Source organism: Balaenoptera ricei, chromosome 7, assembly GCF_028023285.1.
Source record: "Balaenoptera ricei isolate mBalRic1 chromosome 7, mBalRic1.hap2, whole genome shotgun sequence".
NCBI classification, from domain to species: Eukaryota; Metazoa; Chordata; class Mammalia; order Artiodactyla; family Balaenopteridae; genus Balaenoptera; species Balaenoptera ricei.
The window spans coordinates 121,605,622-121,624,134 of NC_082645.1; the positions used below are offsets into that span (position 1 = coordinate 121,605,622).

Below are 18,513 nucleotides of genomic sequence, written 5' to 3' on the forward strand. Positions count from 1 at the left end.
TCCACCCGAGGCAAGTCTCTAACTATTCTCAACCTGGACTTTGTCTTGTTTCTCAGAGTATAAATATGCACAGTATAAAAAACACATTTCAAAATACAACTATGTAAGAAAGAACTAGAACCAAAGGAAGAAGGCTAGACAGAAGCAAAGACTCTTCTCTCCTACTCCCCCCCCCCCAGGGTGGGGTGCAGCGGCCGGGGCGGGGGAGGGCACTCCCACAAGGATGGACAGTTATGCACCAGGGTCCCCAGGTGAAGTCACAGCATATGTGGATTACATCTGAAGCTCGGTCCTAACAAATGTACAACAGATTAAATGAAAAATTTTACTTTTCTGACTGTAAACAAGGAAATATAAGTTGATTCCCTTGTAATGTTTTGCCAATTACATATTCAAAAGAAAAAGTCTTTTGCAAAGAGAACTCATGAGTTCAGGAAGAATTTTATCTCAGCCAACTAACGAGATCTCAGTGCTTTGTTTACCTACTAGACAGGACTGAGTATGGAGGGTATCAAAAAACCACCAGGAAACCCAGGACCTCTGTCAACTTCTTCCAAAGTTGAAATTATTTACTTTTATCTCCACAGCAAGCTTGTAAGGAAAAAAAATTTCAAAGTCCTTCTCAAGACCCACAAACCAATTGAGAATACGAACATAAAATCCCGATGGCTGCGCGATCACAAAGCATAAATCTAAGGCCACCCGCACAAGGTCTACACGGCTGGGAGTAGAAGGCGGGCATTTATGCGTTTCACCAAGTTCTGGAAGTCTGCACCCATCCTGCAGGAGGAACTTTCGCAGATGCCACCTCAGCAAGGCCCTCCCACAGGCCACGCGAGCCCGCGGGCGGGGACAGGCTTAAAGGGGCAGCAACGCGCTGGGCCTCCCCGCCTTTCATCCAAATTCGGTACTTTTCCGTAATGCATTTTTCGGCCGCGGACCCTGGGGCACATCCAAGTTGCGCTCCAGCCCCGAGGAGGGCAGCAGGGCCTGGCCGACCACGCAGGCGGCAGCAAGTGGAGGTGAGGCCCGGCCTGCCCGGGCCCCGTGCCGCCGTCCCGTCCGGCCCCACCGCCTAGGATGCCCTGCGGGACAGGCACCGGCCCCCCCGCCCCTGCCCCCACCGGCCGGCCGAGCTGGGGGGAGGGGCGCCCCTGCCGGAGCAGGAGGGGGGAGGGGGCAGGGCCCGGCCGCCAACGTCACCGACCTGGGCCCAGGTCGGCCCCCCCACCCCACCCCAGCGGCGGGCGCGCGGAGGGAGCGGGACCCGGACTGGGGTTTGGGGGCTGTTCGGCGGGGCGGTGGGCAGCGCAGAACCGGCGCCCCGGGACTCGAGAAAGTTTCTCACTCTTCCCGTGCCAGCGCCGCGGCCCATGCGCAGTGGTGACACGTAGCCGCCCCCCCACCCCCGACCGGTCAGGGGGGCGCCCGCGGAGGGAGGGAGCTGTGCTGGCTGGGGGGGTATCGGCTTGGGGGCGCTGGGGCAAAAGGCGGCCCCGGCCCCCTCCCCCCGCCCGGGGCTCCACGTCGGCAGCCCGGCGCCCCAACTTCCCCGCGCCGCCCCCCGCCCGGCACCCCGGCCCGCGCCACCCGCCCCGGCCTGCTCACCCCGCGGTGCGCCCGTCCGTCCGTCCGTGTCCGTCGTCCGTCCGCTCGCAGCGGAAGAAGCCGGGACCTTCGCTCGCTCGCTCCCTCTAGGCTGGCTCCCTCCAGGCCGGCGCCCGGGCCCCCGCGGCTATATAGGGCGGCGGCTCCAATCCCGCCCGGACACGTCAGACCGAGGCCGCCCCGCCCGCCGGCCGGCCAACGCCGCGCCCCCGCCCGCCCGCTGCTCCTACAGCACCCAACTCCCCGGGGGCTCAGGAGCCTTTTACTGGGGGGCTGGGGGGTGTCGGGGAGTTGGGAAATCAGTCTCCACCTTCATAAAGCGAAGGCAGGCGGGACTGCAGCTCTAGCACTGAGGTCCCCAATACCGCCTCCCCACCCAAAAAAGAAACAAGACACCTCGAGGTACAACACAAAGGAAATGAACTGCTGGCCCCAACCATCTACAACTTCCAATAGCTGCACAAGCTGGCCTAATAAACTCGCATGGAAACACATCCCATGCCCCCAAAGTTCGGAGCACAGATTTTCACTGGCGCACTCGCCTGTGGTTCTGCAACTTGTGTCCTTCACGTCTATAAAATATCCCTACTCTACTCCTTGACTACCAGTTCAATTCCCTTAAAAACTGTAGACCCCTCTTTTAAGAACTCCACTCCTACAGCTGTGTCTCCAGCCTCACAGCCTAAACAAACAAGAGGAGCAGAACAGAGCCCCTGCCCTCAGGGGGCGTCCACCCTGCTGGGTGAGAATGACAAGCCAGGTCTGCAGTCCTTGTGTAATATGTGACAACGGCCTCGGTTTCTTTTTTTTTATAAGGGGACAGGCCTGGTGGAGGGACCTGCACCTCTGATGAAGCCGCCCATGAGTAGAATCCTACATGACATACAGGAGTGCACCACACACTGGGGACAGGGCACGAGCCAGGGCCCTGGCAGGACTGGGAAGGCGAGGTCAGGGTAGAGAGGACCCCCAGGGCCAGGTCAGCTTGCCTGCGGCCATGATACACATGTTGCTCAGGATGATGGGAAGCTGGGCGGGGGGTGGGGGGGTAGTTGAGGGGGAGAAGGCAGGACCAGGGTATTCCTTTCAGTGGAACACTGTCAAAGTATGTACACCATGGAGAGGGGGGCGGGGCAGGGCCACAGCAGTTGTTCAGTCTAAAGGTGACAATGGCTTTCCATTGTGGTTGGCAATGGCAGATGCACCAAGTGGACAGATTCCGACAGGAGCACCAGAAGTTTCTTATTAACTGGACATGGGGAATGACAGAAGAAAGAACGGCGGGGAGACTAATAAGAAAAAAATAAATAAATAAACATTAAAAAAAAAAAAAAAGAACGGCAGGGAGGTTCCTGGCTGCCCTCACTGAGATGGAGAGACTGAAGGAAGCCTAGATTGGTAAGGGGAAGTGTGATGCAAAAACTCGGATATGCCGTCTGACATTCCCACTGGATGGCCAAGTGGGGATGTCAAGTAGGCAACTGTATGTACAAGGTGAAGGCTGGGGAGAAGCCCATCACAGCTGACAGAATACGACAGCACTTCATGACATCACTGGAGGAAGAAACCATGGAGCTGAGGACACTGTCATCAAAGTTGTACCTTAAGTCACCAGGATGGTACCTGGGCAGGTGGCACCTCCTTAGACTTGGAAGAATCTCTGTAAGCATCCCTTCCTATGTTACCACTGCAGTTTGGAGGTAGTCTTTCCATGCGGATTAACCAACCAGCAACTCCGACAAGTGCGTTTTGTTGTTATTTTTTGTTTTTGAGGGCTCAGCACTACAGAGGGATCTGAGAAGGGAGGAAGAGGGGAGGGATTCAGAAAAAGTAGGCAGGTCCACTGTCAAGGAACTTCCAAGGAAGCTAGGAAGTCACCACAGGAGAAGCTCACAGAGTACCTGGTGCACAGAACGCCTTAAGAGAGATGGTTAAAAACATATAATTAGCGCTTCCCTGGTGACACAGTGGTTAAGAATCCGCCTGCCAATGCAGGGGACACAGGTTTGAGCCCTGGTCCGGGAAGATCCCACATGCCGTGGAGCAACTAAGCCCGTGCGCCACACCTACTGAGCCTGTGCTCTGGAGACCGCAAGCCGCAACTACTGAGGCTGTGTGCTACAACTACCGAAGCCCGCGTGCCTAGAGCCCGTGCTCCACAACAAGAGAAGCCACCGCAATGAGGAGCCGGCGCACCACAACAAACACCCAATGCAGCCAAAAATAAATAAATTTTTAAAAAAACTGTAAAACAACAACAACATATAATTAACAAAAGATATTATAAAATCAAATGTTAAATTTGTGCTACAAACCATCTCAGGATGCTTTTGTGCTGATAGTTACAACTGGCTTTCCTTCCCAGCAAGCTTTACTACATTGAAACTAACAGTCTGCAGAGGCAAATTTTGAGTATCTGGGTCCAGCAATATTCATACAAGATAATGTGCAAACCCCTTATGGCTGCCTCGAAAGGTGAACATCAGTATGTGACATTTGGGTTTTCAGTGTTCAAGGGGACAGGGGAGAAGCTTTGGGGCTCCTCAAGGTAAAAGGTTAGAACAGAGATATCCCCACACACACACTTAAAGCCACGATCCCCCCCAAAAACTAACCCTCAACATAAGGTAGGTTCTGGCCCACTAGCATAGAGAGACTACAGGACGCTTCCCCACTGGCCAGTGCTGGGAGATGGAAACCCCTCTCGAGCACTAGCAACCATGCACTAGTTTAATTAAGGTTCAGTAAAGGTTTAGGGCTCAAATTCCTACAACCCCATTTATCCAAGGCCTAGCCCAAACCTAGAAATTAACAAAACAGAAAGCAACCCCACCTGGGAGGGAATGAACCTCACACCAGGCTGCAAAGGACACCCACAGATCTACCAACACTGTAGAGAAGCTTGAAGTCCAAAGTTCAAAAACTAACACTGAAAGACGATTAGACTTAAGAACTCCAGGTGACAGAACTATCAGAGGCTATTAAAAAAAATTTAAAGCGACTAGAAACATAAAACATAAAGTTTACAATTTTAAAAAAACCAAGAGATGGAACAAATTAGAGAGGTTAAGAACCTCAGATACAAGGATGAGGAAGTCCAACACATGTCTAATAGGCAGTCCACAGGAGGCAAATACAAAGAATAAAGAGGGACTTCCCTGGTGGTCCAGTGGCTAAGACTCCATGCTCCCAATGCAGGGGGCCTGGGTTCGATCCCTGGTTAGGGAACTAGATCCCGCATGCATGCCACAACTAAGAGTTCACATGCCACAACTAAAAGATCCCGCATACTGCAACTAAGACCCAGCACAGCCAAACAAATAAATAAATATTAAAAAGAAAAAAAAAAAGAACAGAGAAGAAATACTGGAAAAATAATGGAGAAAATTTTAGAATGTAAAGATGTTACATTTCCCTCCCCTCCTTAAAAGAGACAGAACAGGTGGCCAGGTGGATAATTTAACCTGCGTTTTGGTGCAGAACAGTGAAACCTCAAAAACGACCAAGACAAGAGTAGACCTTAAAAGCAACTAGAGAGAAAAGACAGGTTACCTATAAAGGAATACCATGAGACTGAGGGCAGACCATGTCACAGCACAATGCCTACCAGAGGACGATGAAATAACACCTATAAATTACGCTGAAGGAAGTAACTGTCAATTTAGAATTCTTTATCTTTTTTTAAAAAAAATACATTTATTTATTTATTTTTGGCTGCATTGGGTCTTTGTTGCTGCGCGCGGGCTTTCTTCAGTTGCGGCGAGCAGGAGCTACTCTTCCTTGCGGTGCACAGGCTCCTCATTGCAGTGGCTTCTCTTGTTGCGGAGCACGGGCTCTAGGCACGCAGGTTTCAGTAGTTGTGGCACGCAGGCTTCAGTAGTTGTGGCACGCGGGCTTAGTTGCTCCGCGGCATGTGGGATCTTCCCAGACTCGGGCTGGAACCCACGTCCCCTGCATTGGCAGGCAGATTCTTAACCAATGCACCACCAGGTAAGCCCTAGAATTCTTTATCTTATTTAATATACATTATTACTTATTTGTTATGTTATTTTGTATTACTAATTATTAAATAAAAGAGAAAAAAAGAAAATAAGAAGCAAGAGAAGTAAAACAGAAGCAATTTAAAAGCAAGGCAAATAAAGCACAAAATACAATGGAAGAAATGAATCCAAATGTGGCAATAATCTAATGTTAATACACTAACTAGCCAGTTACAAAATCCAGCTATAAGCTACTTAAGAATCCCAAACCATGAGGACATAGACATTGAAAGTAAAGCAAAAGAAAAAGTACTCCAGACAACTACTAACCAAATTAAAGCTGGGCTATCTATATTATTTTCTGATAAAATAGACTGTAGGATAAGAAGCATTATTAAGAACAAAGAAGGTCAAGAATAAAAAATTAAATCAACTCTGATCATGTATGTACGGTATCTAATAACGTAGCTACAAAATGTATAAATAAAAACTTAAGGTTACTAGAAATTGATATAGCCAAGATTACAAGGGAAGACTGACTCAACTCTTGGTAACATAGATTACGGAGATTAAAAATGCACAGAATATTAAAGCAATACAATTAAAACCTACTTTATTGGACTTATACAATCCTTTGCCCAATGATTAGAAAGCACATTCTTTTCAAGTATACATTGAACTTTTACAAAAATTGGTCAGGAGCTAAGGCCCCCCCAAATTTTTTTCCAACAAATGACAAAAAATTAATAAACATTCTGTGATCATAACACAATTAATTAGAAGTCAAGTTAAAATTTTAAAAATCCTGGAAGTTTAAAACTTGCTCCTAAATAACTCATGGGTCGAAGAAGAAATCTGAAAATATTTAGAATAAAGCAGTTATATATCCAAACTTGTGGAATGAAGCCAGAGTGTTACTTGAAACAAATCTATAATCTTAGCCATATTAGTGAAGAGGAAAATGTAAAAATTAGCTAGTCACCCTCTTCTAAAATTAGAAAAACCACAGAATAAAACTAAAGAAAACAGAAATAAAGATAAGAAATCAATGAAGTAAAAGACATATACCACAGAAAATAAACTGAGCTAAATCTAAAAGGACTAGTTAGATCTCTGGCAAAAATGATCAATGAAAAAAAGAGAATAGGTAAAAATAGGAAATACTAAGAATTCAAAGCAGGTCAAAAACTATAACTAAAATAGAGACTTTGAAACATCACACAAGAATTCTACTGAGAAAAGTATTATCAAAAACTTAGATGAAATAGGCAACTTCTAGAAAAGTAAGTTACCCAAACTGAGTCTGATAGAAATGGAAAGTTTAAATAACCAACACTCTCCAATATTTGAAAAAACAAATATAAAAATCACAACACAAAGGCAGGCCCAGATGGTTTTGTAAGGAAGCCCCAAGAGACTGTCTTCCCAACTCACTTAAAGCCAGGGAAATTTAATACCAGACAAGGGTAGCAGGAGAAAAGAATATGTGAATTTCATCTAGGTACTTAAAAGCAAAAGCCTAAAATAATCTAGCAAACTGATCCAGAGACGTAAAAAGAAATACGTAATATATAATGATAAAGTCAAGTTTAATCCAGTTATGCAACATGGTACAATATCAGAAAAATAAAGTAATTCACCACATTATTAGCACTGGAGCAAGATGATTTGATCATCTCAAAAAACATTCAAATGAAGAATCTGATACACTTTACCCATTCCTGATAAAACAGGAATACAAGGACACATTCCCTAACTCAATGATGGGCACCTACCAAGAGTCCTCATTAGAAGCATTCATATTGGGATCATGAGGAAGGCAGGTTGCACTGAGCATTTTCTATTCAAACCTACACTAGAGATTCTAACCAGGGCAGTAAGGCAGGAAAAAGGAAGGTATGAGGATTGGAAACAAAACTGCCAGCGTTCACAGACAATATAACTGTCCAAGTACAAGATCCAGGAAAATCTATAAATACACTACTAGAACTAATTAAAGAGTTCGTACATTTTTTGGAAACAAGACCAGCACGCAAAATCAATTATGTTCCAGAACACCAGCAACTGACTATTAGAAATAAATCTAATGGGAAAGTAGAATTTATGGAGAGTATTGTAAAAATCTTTGTCAAAATACAGAAAAGACCAAAATAAATGGAGAAATGCCAAGTTCACCTATATAGGAAGACTTAATCATACAGACTGCAATTCTCTTAATTAGACTAGAAATTCAATGCAAACGCAACTTAAATCCCAAGAGAGGTATGCACATGCATATGTGTGTATAATTTTATAACCAGATTTTATACAATTTTATACAATTTTCATTTATACAGTATTTCTATATACATCTATACAAAATATTTAATATATAATTTATATGTATACAACAACTCTTATACAGAAGATCAAGGGCCACAGAAAACTCTGAGGAAAACAAGGTGGGGAGGACGTGCCCTCCCCAAGCCAAGATTTTCAGCTGCAGTAATTCAGGCAGTGTGTGCTTGTGCAGGAGCAAGGGCAGAGGACAATGGAGCAGGTGAGAAAGCCCAGATGTGGACATAACAGACAGACTTCATTAGAGGTGACCTTGTGCATGGACTACACAATCAATGCCTCCGGGAAAACTGATTATTTACATGAGAAAAACCTAAGTCCTTACCTCACACCACTCACAAGGCCAATTAAGGCTTGAGATGCAAATACTGTGAGCGAACCACCTCACTTCTAGATATATATACTACAGGAAAAAGCTCTCCCACACGAGTGAGAGAATTGTATACAAGAACCACATCACAGCCAACAACTGTAAACAACCTGTCAACAGACGGACATGGACAAACTGAGGTGTGTAACCTAGGCTACTTACCCTCTTTGCTTTACCCACCTACCTGACAGGAACCCCTCCAAGCAGGGTCACGTTGATGGGGGTCAGGAAGAGCAGTGGGCCAGGGGGCATCGCTGGGGCAGTGGGAGCGTTCAGGTCTGATACTCCCTCAGCAGCCCTGCCACCCTGTGGGAGACTGGCGCTAAGGGGCGGGGGTGCCGAGCACAGTTTGCTCTCCCTCACTGAGTGTGGTGTTCAGGTATGGGCAAAGAGTATGCCTTCATCCTTCTTGATAGCTGAAGTATACCAGTAAACTCATTTTGTGATTAAGCTTATTTATATGGAGCTATAAATATAAACTGTAGTGTTGACCCAAGTTGACTTGTAGTACATTCTAATACTGAACACCTCAAAACTAGGTTCCTTTCTTTGGCTCAGAGATAGTGTTTATTACCATATGTACATTCAACTCAGCAGCTCTGTTCCCCCCAAATATAGTAGTACAAGTTCAGATGAGAGAGAAACAAATAGCTGTGGTCCATGTTTTCCTTTACCTGGCTTTGTTCTTTCTCCACTAATTCTATCAGTGTCACTTCTTTTTTTTTTTAAAAAATATTTAGGGCTTCCCTGGTGGCGCAGTGGTTGAGAATCTGCCTGCCAATGCAGGGGACACGGGTTCGAGCCCTGGTCTGGGAAGATCCCACATGCCGCGGAGCAACTAAGCCCGTGCACCACAACTACTGAGCCTGCGCGTCTGGAGCCTGTGCTCCGCAACAAGAGAGGCCGTGATAGAAGCCCGCGCACCGCGATGAAGAGTGGCCCCCGCTTGCCACAACTAGAGAAAGCCCTCGCACAGAAACGAAGACCCAACACAACCAAAAATAAATAAATAAATAAATAAATAAATAAATTTTTTTAAAAAATTTATTTATTTATTTATGGCTGTGTTGGGTCTTCGTTTCTGTGCGAGGGCCTTCTCTAGTTGTGGCAAGCGGGGGCCACTCTTCATCGCGGTGCGCAGACCTCTCACGATCGCGGCCTCTCTTGTTGCGGAGCACAGGCTCCAGACGCGCAGGCTCAGTAATTGTGGCTCACGGGCCTAGTTGCTCCGCGGCATGTGGGATCCTCCCAGACCAGGGCTCGAACCCGTGTCCCCTGCATTGGCAGGCAGATTCTCAACCACTGCGCCATCAGGGAAGCCCCCAGTGTCACTTTTCAGGAAGTGACAGAAAGGGTAACTTAGTATTTTCTTCAATGACATGTATTTCTCCATAATGTGAAAATAGGTAAAAACTAAGTTTTAGTTAAGTCGTGACAGGTGTCTCTAGTGAGAGGAGACTGTGTAATTAACACACCTGTCATCAGGACACCTACGTTCAGAATCTTGCCAGATACTACTTGGGTCACCCTGGCTGGTTGTTTATGCTCTGACTTTCTACGTTTCCCACCTCTATCAACTTCTGAGGCCTTTGTAAATTGTTAAAAAGATCAAGGAAGATAATCTGCTCTATAGTAGGTATCCCACTGTTTGGGGATATTAGTGTTTAATTCCACTAAATAAACACATCACCACGTTCCACTAAATGAATACATTTAACATAATACTCTAGCACATTAATTTTACAAATACTGAAATAATCAGCAGTATCTTTTCACAGATGAGTAAAGAAAAATATTTATTTACAGCCTACATCAAGAATAAGTGTCAGATAAATACACCTTATAACTCTTTTTAAAAAGCAGATGGGACAAAGGTTAGGTTCAAAAGAGTAAGTGAATGGATTTCCACAGAAATGAAATGAAACCACTCTATTGAGCCATGCTGACCAATATGTCCTGGCAATGTGTGTCTATGGACACTTGAGACGTGGCTAGTTAGAACTGACATAGACTGTAAGGCTAAAATACACATGGGTTTTGAAGACTTAGTACAACAAACACAATGTAAAACATCTTATTAATGATTTTATGTTGATTACATGTGGAAATGATAATATCTTGCATTAGTTCAAACAATATATTATCAAACTTAAATTTCACTTGTTTCTTTTTACATTTTTAAGATGGAAACTAGAAAATTTTAAATTATACATGTAGCTCTTATTGAACAGCAGTGCTATAGTCGGTTTTCCAAATCGAAGCAGAAAGAAATGTAACCAGACAATAAGTTTTTATTAATAAACTTTACAAAACAGTCTTAAAGGAAGAAAATCCCAAGTCATTTTTTTACAAATCTCCTGTTTATAATGAATAAATTTAGAGTAGGGGAAAAAATACAAAACGGGTACTTGTCTTAGTCACGAAAGTATCTCCTGTACCACAAACACCCAGGGGCACGTGGTAGAGGGTATAGTCTCAAAGATCTGAGAAAGAAGTGGCCAAGTATAGTTTACAGTATTTCCAAGCACTCTAACAACCCATTAAAAAACAAAAAACACACACAAAAAAAACGGCAAAAGATACAAAAATCTTCCACAGAAATGCAGGAAACATTTAATTTGTACAAAAAAAACAGATTTGAAGGTAAGATGAGACTCTACATTTCACCTCTCAAATTGGCAAAAATAAAGTATGAGGACAGAAACGGTGTGAGCATACTGGTGTGGCTGGAAGAATAATAACTGAATGACCTTTCTGAGGAGCAACCTGATTACACATTGTAATTTAAAATACAAATTTTGGGCTTCCCTGGTGGCGCAGTGGTTAAGAATCCGCCTGCCAGTGCAGGGGACACGGGTTCGACCCCTGGTCCGGGAAGATCCCACATGCCGCGGAGCAACTAAGCCCGTGCACCACAACTACTGAGCCTGTGCTCTACAGCTCGCAAGCCACAACTACTGAAGCCCGCAAGCCACAACTACTGAAGCCTGCTTGCCCAGAGCCTGTGCTCTGCAACGAGAGGCCACCGCAATGAGAAGCCCACGCACCCCAATGAAGAGTAGCCCCAGCTCAACGCCAACAAAAGCCCGCACAGCAACTAAGACCCAACGCAGCCAAAAATAAGTTAATTAATTAATTTAAAAAATAAGGAAATAAAAGTGAAGAGAAATGTTTCTGTGAACACTAAGTTTACCACATTGAAATTCTCAACAAAGCCAGTTTGCTTTAAAAAAAATGTCAGGTGAAAAAAAATCTTAAAACCCTCAAGGAATCCTGCGTTCTAACTGCTTTATTAAGTGTCTTAAATTCTTGATCTGATGGTGAATGTCCTAGATGACGTATTATATGAGCTTGGTTTATGCAAGAAGAGATTATGTAGGATACAGTCAGCAGACACTCAAGTACCCACAGTCCTGCATCAAATGATTGGTGAATGAGCAAACGTCCCCACCTATACCCCATACCCAGTATCCGTGTCAATAAAGGGGCAGCTCTATGTTATACCAATACGTAACCCGTGGTGTTAGAGAGACACGTTTGTCTATGCAAAAATAACTCTAGAAGGACACTCAGGCCACTGAGAACACAGAGTTCTGTGAATAGGAGAAAGAATAGGAGCACAGAGTCGGGTACTGAGAAGTATCAGTGCCAGGGTAAAGGAGGGGGGACTGCATTTACTGACTCAAAAGGTCAGCAATTTTACTGTTAAGTTGGTAGGTGAGCACACATAAAAGCATATATTTCATATACCACTTACCAAAAAAAGTGTGTTTTAACAGGTACAGAAATTATGGATGGACATATGCTAAGTGTTCACAAGAGTGTATATGGGGAGTGGGGGGGGAGAAGCTGTATGATATGACGTGCCTCACTTTTTCAACAAAGATACTTCCACTTGGAGCGAAACAGGTGCTATTACGTAGCACTAGCTACTATAAATGAGTGGAAGCCTGAGGCACAAGGATTTTCTTTTCTGTTTCATTAGACCATGTTATCAGCAAGAAGGCTGAAGTAAGCTTTTTTGTGGTGAATTTCTTTGTGGAGGACGGGGCTTTACGTTCACCCATTAAAGCCCTTGGGAATCGGAAGGCACCTCAGGTGTCTCTAGGTGGCTGGAGGGCAGCACAGAAGGCCGAGCTCTGCCAGAAGCCGACAGCACAACTAGGAACGAGTACAGACACCTTTCACCTCAGCGCAGAGACAAAGGTCCCCGAGGGAGCACACCTCGCTGGACCCGCGCCCTGGAAACCTAGGCAGAGCACTTCCCACCCGGTGGCGTGCTCCCCACTGGGCGACCCTCTGGATTAGATGACTCCTTAGGTCTCCGCGTCGACAAGTCTCTGTGTCCTTAAAGAAACCAACCACTGCTTCTAGGGAAGTGCATCCGTGAGGTCTCTGAACACCATGCTTCCGAGCAGCGCCTCCACACAGGCCTGGAGGCCCACCCTTCTGCCTCAACCTGGAGGGCGTTTCTGGGAAGAGAAGGATGGAATGGAACGGCCACGGAGGAGGGCTCTGGCTGTCTCTCCCCCTCAGTCCTACAATTAAACTACAAGAAACAAAATAATTCCAAGTTTGACCTAGAGCAATATACCTGAAGGTGTTTTTTTCTTCCTACAATTTACATAGAAAAGTTCCATGAGCTAGAATGAGCTTTTAGCTCATGTTTATAAAAAACTTTGCAATGGATACAAAGCTAGCTAAAGCTATGGGTGGATACTTAAGAATTAGAACCAGTCCCGTCCAAAGAGAAATGAAATGCTTTTCTACAAAGGAAGAAACAAACCTCAGAAACATCAAGTCTTCGGACTTTCTCCTCTGCAGGCTGTTAAGCCTCGGCGGGCACTCAAGTGCCATCTGCTTGGTGACACTGGGCACATCACACCTCTTCAGCTGGCCTGTTTCCTCGTTTGTCAGACGAGGAGATGGGACTCCATCATCTCTTCCACTACTATCTTTCTGAGTCTACTCTAGGGAGTAAACCTCACTTTGGGATTTAAAGACCTCCTAGAAACCCTTAATGATACAGCTGTCCCCAACTGCTCAAAGAACTGATTCAACATAAAGGCACAGTCATACAAAGTACAATGTACAGGGACTTCCCTGGTGGTCCAGTGGTTATGTCTCCATGCCCCCAATGCAGGGGGCCCAGGTTCGATCCCTGGTCAGGGAACTTGATCCCACATGCATGCCGCAACTAAAGATCCCACACACCACAATGAAGATCCCGCATACGACAAGGAAGATCCCCCGAGTGCCACAACTAAGACCTGGCACAGCCAAATGAATAAATAAATAAATTTAAAAATTTAAGCATTAAACAAAAACAAAACAAATACAAGGTACAGACCAAAGCAGAGATAGTTAATCTCTGTCCTGAGTCAAACACCTGAGATCCAGGACTCAGGGTAGACCACCATGCTGTAAGAGCATCTGGGGTGCAGGACCTTAGAGGTTTCATCTGTCAACAGAGAAGCCTGGACAGGGCAAGAAAAAACTGTTAACCCTCCTACTAGAAAACCGGTAAGAACCAAAGAGGGGAGGAAGATAAAGACAACCTGTCTCTGGTCCCACAGGGAGCCGAGGATGGGAAGCAGGAGGGCAGCAGGGCCCGCATCAGCATGATGGTGCCAGCCTAAGGTGACCGCACAGAGGCCAACTCCAAGCAGACACGAAGCACCCACTTGGGATGCACTCTAGCTACTGTGTGAAGAAAGAACTGTGGAAATGCAAGAGCAGAAAAAGTGAGAGATAAAAAAGCTGATGAAGTCTGGAAATAACCACAAATTCCCTAAGGAGGAGACAGACTGAATAAACCATGCTATGTCCATGCAACAAAATAACAGGCAGCATAAGACGCACGCATGGCAAGATCTCCATGCACTGTTACGCATGGTCTCTAGGGACGAGGTTAGTGAGAAAGGGCGAAGGAGGCAGGAGGTGCAGAGTAAGCTACCTAACTCCAAGAAGGTGTCGGAAACACCCGTGTACCTATGTCTGCTCGTATTTGCAAGAAGAAACAATGGGAGGCAACACTGGGAGAAGAAAAGGGAGGAGGGACAGGGATGGACGCCAACTCATCTGAATATACCACTGATTCCCTCTGCCTTTAGAACCATATAAATCAGAGAAGAACAAACTCTAAAAACAAATATGTCCTGCTTCTCTGTCTTAATGGTGTTTATATGGTTGGGTTCAGTTAACATTTATGGCTCAATGAATTTTCACTAAGGATTTGCATAGGTCTCTGTATGTTTATTACACTTCTTTAACACTTTTACTAAAAAAAATTGAAATGAACCTAAATAACAATGTCACAACAGTGGCGCAAGCATCAGAGAAAAACATAACTTTAAAACACAGTAACTTGACAGTATATTCCAAGTGGGATATAATCTAATAACATTAGTTACTATTATCTAAAAATATTTTATGTTGTAGAATAAGGTTAATATCCTTAAAAAACAATTTTCAGCATTAGCAAAAACCACGTAGGTTTTTATTTGAATTGGAAATATCTATACTCATGATCGGTTCCTAGGTCTGTCTGCTACGAGAAGCAATGCAGTGGCACTGGCCACCCTGAGCACACAGACTGTGGCAATCAACACCATTCCCCAATAAAAGGAACCAGTCTCCTTGGAAAAATGGCTGAGTCCAGGTCACAAGATGGGACATCTCGCTGTGGCAAAGAGCAAGGAAGGAGTCACAGACTAATGGGGTCACGTCCAAAGAACACAGAAGCCAACTTGGGGGAACAATATAAGCATCAAAAATTGGCTTCAATGGGTTGAAACACAATTACATACACATCTACAAGTTTATAATACTAGGGGGGAAAAGCAACAAAAATGCATTGTTGCTTTGGAAGTTGCTAGTCCAAACATATTCTAAATATGAATAAAGCAAAGAAATCATTTCTCCTTTCTCTTCAGGAGGAATTGTATTTTAGAGTAACCAGAATTGATCAGGGAAACCTTCTTCATGTAAAAATGCCAACAAATAAATGTAGAAACAGAACCAGAAAAATCCTCATTTTGCCACTGCCAACTGTAGGCTAAATCACGGCCCCCAAAGATATCCAGGTACTTAGCCCTGGAACCTGTGAATGTTACAAATGAATTAAGTTAAGAATATTGTGATAGGAAGATTATCTTGGATTATACAGGTGGAACCTAAATGTAGTAAGTATCCTTAAAATCATGTGCTTTAAAGATGGAGGAAAGGGCCGCAAGGAATGCAGGCGGCTTCAAGAAGCTGGGAAAGGCAAGAAATAGATTCTCCCCTAAAGCTTCCAGAAGGAAGCCCTGCTGACACCTTGACTTAACCCCAGTGAGAATGGTTTCAGCCAAGTTTGTGGTAATTTGTTACATCAGCAATAGGAAACTAACACACCAATGAAACAGTGAATATAAGCAAAATGGCTATTAAGCCCCTTAGATAACTGGTTGATAAACTTTATAATAAGGGACAGAATCAGCCTGCGGACACTTCATTCACTGATCACTTGTAACATAACGAAGAGAAAGACAGCCAGACGTTACGCCTCCTGGTATAATGCAATATGAAGTACACAGCACAATCTATGATGTGTTCTTGACACCCTCCCTACACCAGCTTTGCCAAAACAAACAAACAAAAAACCCTAAACCCAAAACAAATAACCACCCCCCAAACCAATTAAGCATCTAAACCTAGCTACCAGTTTACAGAAAATATGAGGATCAGAGGAATATACCACATGCCACCACAACAATACAATCAACCAAATGCAGAATGTGGGAAAATCCACAGCACAAATGGCCCTGTTGCTTTCATAAACAAGTAGAATTTTTTTGAAAACAAGAAAAGGGATTGTTACAGATTTTAAAATTGTTTAGATTTTTAATGCAGTGTGGACACTTTTTTTGGGTTTTCTTTGACTCAAGCAAACCAAGTGTAAAGACATATTTTATGACATTTGGAGAAAACTGAACACAGAATAGATACTGGATGGTATTAACAAAATATAGTTAATTTTGCTAGGTAAAATTTCTTTAAAGCCCTCATCTACTGAAGATACATGCTAAACTATTTACAAGTGACATGAAATGTGATATTTGCTTTAAAATACTCAAACTCAAAATTAAAAGTATGACAAGTGCGGAACAAGCAAGGGAAAGATAAAATAAAAATGGCAAAATGCTGACAACTCTTAAAGTTGGGTGACAGGTATATGAAATACCAATATTCTCTCCTATTTTGGGATATGTTTGAAGGTTTTCCTAACAAAAAGGTGTAAAAAAAGAAAAAGATCAAAGAGCACTGCTTATCAGGGCATACAGGATGCTACCAAAGCTATACTCTGAGGATGAATCAAACCTGTAAATTTTATTATAAGAAGAAATGAAGATAAATGAGCTAATCAGCATTCAAATCAAGATGGAAAGAGAAAATCAAAGAAAGTACATGGAATAAATAAACGAAGAACAGGTGAAATAGAAAACAAAAACTAACAAAATACAGCTGGTGTGGTCAATCAAAACCAAAATCAGTTTCTCTGAAAAAAGCAATTAAAGAGCAATTAACTCTTCCAAGTCTGATAAAGACAAGGAAAGAGCACACAAAGAATACAAGCGCACAATGATACAATATTATCCTTGCCTAGTATTGAAATAAGAAGTGTTATGAATGGCAGTAATTACATCTTCTGGTAGTTCCCAAGGAAGTAGGAGCTTCTTTGCCCCATGAATTATTTTTGTATCTCACTGGCATTAATTGGGTTCTGAGGCCGTAAGAGGACCAATAACTATAGTCAAGGGGCCAAGGGGATGGAATATGTCTATTAGCTACAGCCAATCAGGGTCCACCCACGCAGCTGGGCCATTTCATCCAAAACACATGGCTTGTACATGGTAAAAAGGGCGGCTCCCCAGAGGAAAATTAGGGCACCGCTTTGCCTCCCCAGAACAATGAGTGGGTGCTGCAAAGAAAAGAGATTATCAACTACAAACCAGTTTACAAACATATAAAATTCTAAACAAAACACCAGCCCAATAAATCCACTCTAAATTTAGAGAATAAGGCACCATGACTAAGTAAGTCTGTTCTAGGGATGCAGTAAGGATTCAATATTAGGTAATGTATACATCTCACATTTAAAGCTCAAAGGAGGACAAAAAACATATATACATGACTGATAGATGGCCATTTAAAAAACGTCCGTCTGACTGATGAAATTCAACCACCTATTCCTTGCTTCCTATGGAATCTAACTTCAGCAATAGAAGGAAGTGGCAATACGAAGAGTTATTTCCCAGAAGTAAAATGTATCACAATTAGTGAAAAGCCAAAATTATCCTATTAAAGTAAGTAACAAAACAGCAAAGACGTCTACTACGGTCAAAGACCGTCAAACACGCAACCTAAGGAGAAATAATTAAGCTAAGACACAAATGCCACTAATTTGCAGATGACCATCTGTCTAGAAAACCCCTCTACTCTAATGAAAAGCTAGGAAAACTGAAGGGAAGTTCAGTGTTAGCAAAACAACACACACACTAGATGCCCGAGTCATGGAGCAGTTTCATCATCCAGGACACTCATCACAGAGATGTCTGTTTCCCCCCCCCGCCCCCCGCCACAAGTTCATCTACACCCTCAAGGAAATGCCGAATAACATCTGCGGTAGGCTAAACAATGACCACCCGAAGATATCAGGTCCTGATATTTGGAATTTAAATGTTACCTTACCTGGAAAAAGTCTTTCCAGAAGTGCTTAAAGATTACCCTGGATTATCTGGATGGGTCCATTACAAGTGTCATTCTGAAAGAGAGGCAAAGAGACAACACAGAGGAGAAAGCTTATATGAAGGTGGAGGCAGACACTGGAACACACAAGCCAAAGAAAATGGGAGCAGCCACCAGAAGCTGGAAGGGGCAAAGGACAGTTTCTCCCCTAAAGCCCCCAGAGGGCGTGTGGCCCTGCCAGATTTTAGATTTCTAGCTCCAGAACTGTGAGAGAATAAATTGGTGTTGTTTTAAGCTACTAAATTTGTGGTAATTTATTTTCGCAGCCCTAGGAAACTTAACACAACATCCCCGTAGGTTTTGTTTTTCAATATATACACTGTAAAAAAGACTCCCAAATTCACCTAAAAATAAAACTGTTCTAGGTTATTTGAAAAAAAGAAAAAAAAAGAGGGAAAAAGAAAAAACATTCAACCTAAAGTTAAGTAA

General features: G+C 43.7%; 1 protein-coding gene across 6 annotated transcripts in view; it reads right to left on the reverse strand.

The window, feature by feature from the left end:
- Nucleotides 1–18,513, reverse strand: part of HDLBP (high density lipoprotein binding protein) — a 67,759-nt gene that overhangs the window by 35,086 nt on the left and 14,160 nt on the right. For 3 of the 6 annotated variants that reach the window (XM_059929158.1, XM_059929159.1, XM_059929160.1), the window contains one exon: nt 18,028–18,100. The exons of 2 other annotated variants lie outside the window; for them this stretch is intronic. The gene's annotated coding sequence lies outside the window, so the exon portion shown is untranslated. Of the gene's footprint in view, nt 1–1,608; nt 1,727–18,027; nt 18,101–18,513 lie in introns of those variants that run through there. One more of the 6 variants, XM_059929157.1, reaches the window with a different exon arrangement.